The 10,130-nt window shown below is 43.0% G+C and overlaps 1 pseudogene; it reads left to right on the forward strand.

Moving 5' to 3' along the window:
• Positions 1-621: 621 nt before the first annotated feature.
• On the forward strand, positions 622-3,950 carry LOC149115606 (uncharacterized; annotated as a pseudogene).
• Positions 3,951-10,130: the final 6,180 nt, after the last annotated feature.

Raw genomic sequence — 10,130 nt, forward strand, 5'->3', positions numbered from 1 at the left:
ATTTGAGTATTGTAGTCAATCTGTGCATACCATTTATCAGCGCCAAGCATGGACTGCATGTGTATTGGCTTCACAAGTTGTTTCCGTTAACTGCCCCCCACTGCTCGTGAAATGTTCAAACACTAAAGTTTGCGTGACAGGCGGCCAGGCCACAATTGCATGGGTACGTAACAGAAATACTCATCCTTTGTATTCATGGCACGTGGCAATTTTGTTTGGGAACCTCACATTATCCTTGAATTCTTTTTTAAGAGAATTTTTTTCCCTTTATTCTCCTCCTCCTCTACTTCATTTACTCAAAGTTTATCTGATCAGTTGCCTGCAACTCTTGACATCTTGATTTGTGCTGAACATTTAATATGTTTACTAGTGATGTTATTGTGCTTTTACTTGTACACATAAAGATATCCTGCTTTTAAAGCTCTAAGCTGCCCACATTTTAATAGATGGGAAGAAAATTTACACGTGGGTATAATCCTGTGCGTCTGGGAATCATCAAGTACTTAGCACACAATGAACACTTTAATTTTGCTTTCGATATCCACAAATAAACGCTTAAAACCCCCCACCAACACATAATCAGATTACGTCAGAGTCGATAATCTGTACCACGTTTGTACAGTTGCATGATACACGTTAAGAAATGGCAACCTGTGGCTACTCTGAACTTGTTAGAGGGCCGTGTGGATGCAGTAGTTCCAACCCGGGAAATGCTGCGTGTGAAACGATAGAAAGATGCGGGAGAAACATCAAGAGTAAGTTGAAGTTTTTCGATTGCTTTGATTCAACTTTGCAAACGGAGGCGGGTCTTCTTCTCTTGTCAATATTTCTCACAAATTGTCTAGAAGTTATGCAAGGTATAAACAATGAAATAAGTTGAGATTGTTACTGAAGTAAGGCAATGCCTTGTAGTTTTACTTCGGTTTTTCCCCAGGTTATGCACGCACCTGTCACTGGACACTACTAATACTAGCTAGCAAAAGAAGAGGTCACAAGATGAGGATTATAGTTTAATTGCATGCAAATAAACTCACCATCACAAGGTGAAGATGATCCACGTTACCATGCTCTCGTCCCAGACCCCTTTCGTACCGGGTTGTTATGTGACCTTTCTGTTACTCCTCCCTGCTTGGACACGGCATTAGACTAAAATATTCTAGTCCCAAACCCCATCGGGCAAAGCAAAGGACAAAATGTACTAATCCCCTGTCTCCCTGGGAATGCAAAGGGGAAAAAATGAATTATCCCCCACGCCCTTGAGAAGGGCAGAGAGTCAAAGCCCCACCCATGCCCCATGTTTTCCCGGCTTGGAGGTTGGAGGTTTCTAGTGACAAGTGAATTATATTTCCCCGAGAGAAAATGATCTCTTGATTTCCTTCATTAGTAAAAGCAAAAAGGAACTTTTTTTCAAGAAATGATTACCAGTCAGATGTACAGAATTTCGCAGATCAGTTATGAAACCCTCTACGCAGATATAAGGTATATAGGTGGTTGAAATGTACACTCTAAGTGATCCTAAAGAGGACTGCCTCCATGTGGCATGTGACCATTCCCATGACAAGTGTTGTCCTTCTTGTGACCAGCTGGAATCCATAATGATGGAAATTGAGTCTTCATTAAGATCTTCCGAGTTGAGAGACGAAGACCGTGATGACTTGATGTACACACTTCAACAAGCCTATCAGGCAATTGAATCATAGAAGGCTCATCAGTTGAGATCAATTCAGCAGGACAAGGTAAGAACGAGCCTTCTGGAAAACCTGGAAACGTCTTCAATTCTCATCACATAGGACTGGGCCATGAAGTTCCTGCCACAAGAGTACAGGGAAACGCAAGCTTATTGGTTTGCCAAAAGAGGGATTGCTTGGCACATTAGTGTTGTTGCCCGTAAGATTGCTGACAAGCTGTAGCACTAAGCATTTGTTTACATAGTCAAGAATTGCAGTCAAGACAGCAACGTGGTGGTCTGTATCATATGACACACTCCAAGAACTCAAGAAAGAACATCCAGAGATTACAACTGGCTTTCTCCGACAAGACAACGCCGGGTGTTACCACAGCTTCACCATGTTAGCTGCTTGCCAACTTATGAAAGAAGCGACTGATATCAAAGTTGAGAGAGTCTACTTCAGCGACCCACAAAGCCGTAAGGGTCCATGCGAGAGAAGAGCAGCAGCGATCAAAGCACATCTTCTTCGCTACATTAAAGAAGGCCACGATGTAGTCTCTGCGGATGATCTAAAACGAGCTATTCTATCTCATGGTGGTGTCAGAGGTGTCCGAGTTACCTTGATTGATTCCACAAAGCAGCATCCAATCTTGTTGCAGGGTAAACTGGAAGGACTGAGCAACTTAAATAATTTCCATTATGGAGAGGAATGTCTGACTGTATGGAAAGCATTTGATGTGGGAAAAGGAAAGACCATACCATGGTCTCAGTTGCAAGGCAAAAAAAAAATTTTTTGCTTACTTTTACCAAATTTTTGTTTTCTCGCGCGCTTTTTTTTTGAGTCACGCTTGATGGACTAAGTAAGGGCTGCTTGTAGTATATCAGGGTTACGGCTAATGTAATTAATTGAAGAATCTTAGGTTCGGTTTATACCCTTATTACTGAAAGTGCTTTTATTTCAAATGTCATTGCCACAAAATGCAGCAAAATCTCGTGTCTTGTACTATAAGTTAGTTGTTTTTTATGCTCTCTTTTCCTTAGTCCAAATGGGTTCAGTGAAGGATCCAGTATTCACCAAGAGTTCCTTTTCTCCTGGAGACTTCCAAAACGTCTCTTTGTTTGACAACACGCGGTCTCCAGTTGAAGACAATCCAGAAAACACCGTTCAAGGAGAGCAAAGCATTGCATCCGCTGACAACGAGCGCGCTGATCTTTTTTACTCTCCAGTTGAAGGATGCGTGAGTACTTTTCAGCGCCATTGTAACCTGAAGCAGCATATGCATTATGGCAAGTGCAAATTTGTAGAGGAAAGACACTCGCTTCTCAACAAGGCAAAGATTATTTACGCTGAAAAACTACAGGAAGGATCAAGCGCATAGCCATTTATTGCCGGTTCTGAGCTTTCAGAGCAAAGTGCTCAGGCATTACCGCAGGGCTGCCAGTTTCAGTGTTAAGCGTGCAGAAGGCCTACCTAGACGAGAAATTTAAAATAGAGAACAGGCAGGATTCAAAGCAGACCCCGCACAGGTGGCTCAAGAGATGAGACATACAAATCATGAAGATGGGAGCGGCAGATTCACTGTAGATGAATTCCTAGCCCACAGCAAATAAAATCTTATTTTTCAAGAATGGCGGCGAAATTCAGGCAAGAAAGTCATGATGTTGCAGACGAGTGGGACGGTCAAGCTGTTGCGGAGCAAGATACGTATTCCTCCGCCCGTGCACACATTCTTGAAGAGTGTCGGCTCATCCACCCGATCACTTACGATACATACAATCTTTGTGAACTGTACTCAAATAATAAGCTAACCAAGCTCAGCGTCCCTATTTGGCGCATAATATGCAGCCACTTTGAAGTGGAAATTGACAGTATTTCACTAAAGCTAAAAGAGCCGTATGTTCAATTAATTGAAGAGCTCATGAGATCATGCTCGTGTGCATAACTGTCTTAAATTTTTGTTTACATCGATGTGAGACTATTCATCCTTATTGGGTCTTTACGTCGATCAGTCATCAGATGTTACATGCATCAATTAGGATCGACAGACCATTACCATGCCTCCGCCGTTTAGTTTTAGTTTTTCACACTAGTCTGGCTACAAAACAACCTTGAGTTTCGTGCTAATAGCCTATAGCCACCAAATTTGTGAGGATGTTCACGATTAACAGGCCCAGCGTGCTGGAGTAGGGGTAGACATATCTTGTGAAATAATTATTAAACAAAACTAGGAAAAAACTATTCATTTTGAGGTTTGCAACAAAATTGTACTAAAAGTAAAGGAAGTATAACAACTACCTCTTTTAATTACATTACACATCAAACCCCTATTAAGTGGTCACCTACTAAATGGCCACCCCTTTTAGGCGGCCGGTAATCGAAGTTCCGAAATCCATTTCCCCAAGGGTGGCCATTTAATAGGGACAATAGGGGTTGGACTGTAGAACACGTGCAAGGTGCGTTGGCCTTTAGCAGTCTGTCACGCAATTCTCATTGTTTGCAGCGGTTGGCAGTTAACGGAAACAACTTATGAATCCTATACACATGCAGTCCATGCTTGGCGCTGATAAATGGTATGCACAGATTGACTACAATACTCAAATTGAAGTATAAATACGACAAAGTATCGATTTTACAGTTTGTTACAATTTACAAATTGTATCCGTCCTCGGCCATTCAAAACATGAGGATTTTGTATTTTGCTTCGAAAAAATAATCACTAAAAGTTTAAATTTCAGGCAACCTGAGCAGTAGAGAGGACAAATATTGATAGAAAGTAGCTTTTTATTCGGAATAGTAACGATTTTTGTCCAAAAAACTGGCCTATTGTCTTTTCCACCAGCGCTTTGTCGATTTTTCACCTCTAATTGCGTGACAAGGAATGGCGTGTTTTGTACTTTGTGCCACTTTCATCTGGCGCCCTAAAATTTCGCATTTTAAGTAGCCCAAAAGTTTTATTGCAGCTATTTGAAGAAGCCCTGTTCCTTCACTGGATTAACTTGATGTAACTCCATGCCATGTACCAAGGTGCTATTTTACCCTCTCAATTCTCCCCTTTTTTTGTCCGCCGAAATGAGTTAGATATTGAAGAAAAGCAAAAATCGCCCAAAAATTCAGTTTGCGATGGAATCGTCATTATCCAAACCTTACCTCGTTCTGATTTTTTTTTAAAAACTTTTGCTGTAGTTAGAAAATGACCAGCTCTTGTCAAAAATGCAAAAAAATGGGTGTCCCCTTAATTGCTTTCAACAACAACAACAGCAGCAAAAGAAATAAAACGGAGATCAATGGATAAGTTAGATGTGTTGATTTCAACATAAATGGGCCGATCTTGTAATTTCCAGCTGACATAATTTTTTTAACTAGATTTAGCCCTACATGAGGAAACCTGTGAGCACACCAAATTGTTATTTAAAAAGAATTCAGTGTAAAAAAAGCGAAATAATTAAAACTTCTCAAGTTCAGGTCTCAGTATGGAATTTGCACAGAAAGAATACGTAGTAACAATGGGTGGGAAAAAATCTAATTGTGAGAAGAGCTGTGGGGAAACTCCGACGTAGAAGGAAAATGTTGCTATCTAGGCCTCGTACATACCTGCAGTGTTAATGTACACATACAAGTAATCAATTGATTAAGTAGTCAAATCAAAATCATTCAAGAATCGCTGTGAAATATAACTTGTTATCCCTTACTTAAGAGTCAATAATTATTTGGCTGGGCTCCCAAGTGGTGTGCCCCATTTACTATGAGGCTGCCTTGTGGATCATAGTTGGCTAAAACCCACTGCCAGTATGCGGAAACATGCTATTTTTTTACTCCATTTCAGTTCTCATCAAATAGATTACCTCGCTTTAACACAAGCAAGTGTAAATCAGCTTCCAGGATCATCAGATGTAAACAATCGGGCGGTTTCTGTCGGTAGCAGTGTTTCTGATACCTGCAGGAAGTTTTAGACGCTCAAAAGGCTTGAAAAGTTCATTCATAAGTCCCAGACCAGACCCAGATCATGGTTCTGACCAAGTTTGTCCAGAGTGGCCAGAATGTAGGTGTTTGAGTTTGTCAACTTCAGTTTGTTGAATCTGGTGATGGTTGCCTGAAAGACAAAAACATGTCATATTATTTTAAGTTGCTATCATGAGGTTAATAAATAATTGTAAACTTGTAATTACTTCTTGGCAAAACCCACCTGCCCATTAGTCTCCTTCACAACTACCACTGGGGAGGGAGCATAGTGCAATGAGCCAAATAATAGCTGCAAAGGTGACTATCCACACACCACAAAGGAGTGCATGACTTGATGACCCAAACATTCTGATTAATAACATAGCACTGACTAGGCACCACACAAAGGCCCTGGCCATAAAATCATGGCCCTTGTGACCTACACAACAAACCACACAGAATATCACCTGACACCCAGCTATAACAACAGATACAACTTTTACACCATGTAAGCTACTTTTCTTGATATAACGAAACTACAAAAAAGACATCAAGGATAAAACAATTCAACCACGAAATCAAAGGGATTGTATTTTACTTCAAGTAATAGCAATTTGAACGCCCTCGAAAATGTATTTTATTAAAAAGAAATCAAACAACGCTCCATAAATCATTGAAATGCAAATGTAGGAAGATAACTTACATGAAAAAACATACATTTATAAACAGCCAATTACCTCAATTGCCTTGCTTTTAAGAAGGACACCCATCACGGAAGTGGTAGCACTCATTTCTGCATTTCTTTGCTTCAAAAGAATTAAACCTGCGAGAACAAGGCTTCCAAACCAAGTGTTACTTTTAGTTCTTTACCCGGCAGAGGAACTTCAGGTGTCATTCTAGTTGTCGACGGTTTCAACGATAACGTCTCCCACATACCTCGACTTCAGAAGACCTGTTTTTCAAAACATGTGTACATGTCCCCAGAGACCATTCTGGTTTTCCGGGGAGTCTCAGGCAGATGGCCTGTCCACATCTCAGTGGTTCAAGGGGTCACAACTTCTTGTTGTACTGACGCACCTGTCGCAATTTGCGACCAGCCAGTCTGGTTGCAGTATCACTGTGACTGGAATGCAGCAGGAGTTTTTCATGTGTAGGGAGCAAGGTTCGAGTACGGCGTCCCATCAGCCTCTGAGCCGGTGATGTACCGATCCCTTCTGTTGGTGTGTTGCGCCAATCCAGAAGGGCTAACAAGGGGTCCTGTCCATCTGTCTTTGCTTTCTTCATCAGATTCTTGCAGGTTTTCACGGCATTTTCTGCACGGCCGTTTGATTGGGGATAACGAGGACTGGAGGTGCAATGTTCAAACTGCCACTCGCTCACGAATGCAGTGAAAGCTGATGATGCAAACTGGGATCCATTGTCGGTGATTAGCACGTCGGGTATCCCATGTCGTGAAAACTGGACTTTACATGCAGCTATCACACTGGTGGACGTTGCCACTTTTACCTCTGTACTTCAAAGAACCCACTCCAATAGTCCACCAAGAGAAAGAACGGCTGTTGTCCCAGCTCAAACAGATCAGCAGCGAGCATTGACCAAGGGCGTGGCGGTACTGGATAAGATTGCATGTCTTCACGACACTGATCAGGCTTATGGGATTGGCAGATTGAGCACTTGGAAATAAAATCTTTCACTTCGGTGTTCATGAGTGGCCAGTACAAGACTTCTGGCACAATGGAGACATCCTTCGACCTGTGAATTTGCTTCAACATTTCTTTCCTCAGGGATGTAGGTACAACCAGCCGTTCCCCAAGGAATATTAATCCTTTGTCCTCCACGAGTTCACTTCGCTTGTCATAGTACGGTGTAAGCACCGGGTCACACTGTTTCTTTGACGGCGCCCATCCACTCTTTATTGACACAATTAGACTTTGCATGACGGTATCATTTGCTGTCTCGCATCTGAATTCGGCGATTCGGTATGGGGCGATAGAGATGTTCTCTGAATGGTCAATTTCCTCAATTGAGCAGACAAGACTTGTGTCATGCTTTACAAACTCAGTTGTGTTGCGGTAGGCGCGACTTAAGGCATCGGATATCCACATGAGTTCTCCTTTCTTGTATTGGACATCCAAAGAATAGTTCTGTAGAGCCATCAGCATCCTCTGAAGCCTTTTTGGTGACTTGTGAACTGGCTTGTTGAAGACCGCTTTCAGTGGTTCATGGTCAGACTTGATATGCACACAATCGCGTCCCAGTATGTACTGGTCGAACTTGTTGGCTGACCACACAATTGCTAATAACTCCTTTTCGATTTGTGCGTATCGGGTTTCTGTATCTGTCAGAGCTCTGGACGCAAAGGCAATGGGTTGTCCCTATTGCATAAGAACTGCTCCCAGACCTGTCTAGCTAGCATCGCATTGGATCGTGACTTCTTCATTGACTTCATAGTATTTCAATACCGGAGCATCGGCCAAGTACTGTTTGATGGTGGTAAATGCTTTCTGGTGTTGCTCAAGCCAGCACCATTCAACTTCCTTGTCATCTAGTCTTCTCAATGGTTCCATCATGTCAGACAATAGGGGCAGGAATTTGGCCAAATAATTGACCATGCCAAGGAATCTCTTGAGCCCTTTTACGTCACTCAGTGGAGGCATTTCTAAGATGGCTTCCACTTTGGATGGGTCAGCCTTCAGGCCCTCCGGGGTCAGGAGATGGCCCATGAATCGCACTTCAGTTTGGGCTCGCTTGAACTTTGTTTTGTTAAGTTTGAGGTTTCACTCATGGCACTTTTGAAGGAATGCACATTCATTCTTTTTGAGGCTGGCATTAACCTCTGTATCGGTTGCACCAAAGCCAGCGATGAGAAAATTGTCTGCGATGACTTCAACACCCTCGAGGTCTTCAACGAACTCATGCATTCGTCGCTGCCAGACTTCAGGAGCACTGGATATCCTGAAGGGCATACATGCCCAACGGTAACGTCCGAAAGGCGAGTTGAACGTTGTCAAATAGCTAGGCGTGTTGTCCAGAAGGATTTGGTGGAAACCGTCCTTGGCATCACAGAGCGTAAATTTCTTGGCGCCTGCTAATTGGGATGCAACTTCATCGATGGTGGGCAGCTGGTAATGTTCTCGACGTATTGCGCGGTTGAGGTCTTTTGGGTCAATACAAATCCGTACCTTGTTCGGTTTCACTATAGCCAGCATACTGGATACCCACTGAGTTGGTTCCGTGACTGGCACGAGCACTTTATGTTCAACCAGCTCGTCAAGCTTTTCTTTGATGCGCTGTCACAGGGCCACTGGCACTCGTCTCGGGGCATGAACACATGGTGGAATGTTTTCATCAATAACGATTTGGTACTTTCCTGGAAGGGCACCTAATCCCTCAAATACATCTGTGAATTCGTCTTGCAGGGTGGTGGAGGGGGAGTCGACGTGGATTGCCAGGACATCGCAGTTGTGCAGACTTACAAAGCCAAGGCCAACGCTTGTGTTTAATGACAAAATTGGCTGGTAATCGCCATCAATGATGTTAAAATCAAGTGACTTTTGATGTCCTCCAGACCAAACGGGAAGGTTGACTTTGCCGGTGATTTTGCAATGTTCTCCTGTGTACGAAACAATCTCCTTTTGGCAAGGTTTGAGATGCTGAAGCTGAGTGTCTCCTGTAACCTGTTTGTATATCCAGGTGGAGAGTATGTCACACTGAGATCCGGTATCAATTTGAAACTGAACTTCTGTCTCAGGTGTAGGCGAAGAGATTTGCAGTTTGATGACAGCCATTCAAGCCTGGGGTTTGTTCTCAGCAACTGAACCGATGTAGTATGGATCTTGTTTCGGATCAGCAGTTTCATGAACAGTCGAGACTCTGTTCCTCCTTCCTCGTGATGAAGCTTGGCATCGATGCGCAAAGTGATTCCTTAATAAAGTGTATTATCGTTTGTCTCGCGATGTAGTCACTTGAGATGTAGATCGCGATGTTTTGACTGCTTACTGCTAGTCTTCTTACACCAGTTCAAATCGCGGACCTCTTGGATTTTGTATTAAGATCTATCTACTCCCAGTACAACGGATCAATTTACGAACAACGAGACAGCGCAGCCATGGGGAGCCCTGTATCCGCGGTTATTGCTAATCGCTACATGGAGATGTTTGAAGAACAAGCAAGAGAGTCCGCACCTTGCAAGCCTAAGATCTGGAAATGCTACGTAGATGATACTTTCACCATCCTGGATCGGGATAGAGTTGATGTCTTCCTGCAGCACCTGAACAGTCAACAACCATCAATCCGTTTCACCATGGAGATCGAGAACAACAGCAAGATCGCCTTTCTTGACACGTCAGTTTACAGAGAACCTGATGGCCGCCTTACCACCAGTGTCTACAGGAAACCAACACATACTGATCAGTAGCTAGCATATGATTCACACCACCCTCAGTCAGTAAAGCGCGGGATTGTGAAGTGTCTGTAAGACCGGGCTAAACGTCTCGTGACCAAACCATCAGTAATCGCTGG

This window comes from Orbicella faveolata, unplaced genomic scaffold (genome assembly GCF_042242905.1).
Source record: "Orbicella faveolata isolate gen_17 unplaced genomic scaffold, um_ofav_v1 contig_13, whole genome shotgun sequence".
NCBI classification, from domain to species: domain Eukaryota; kingdom Metazoa; phylum Cnidaria; class Anthozoa; order Scleractinia; family Merulinidae; genus Orbicella; species Orbicella faveolata.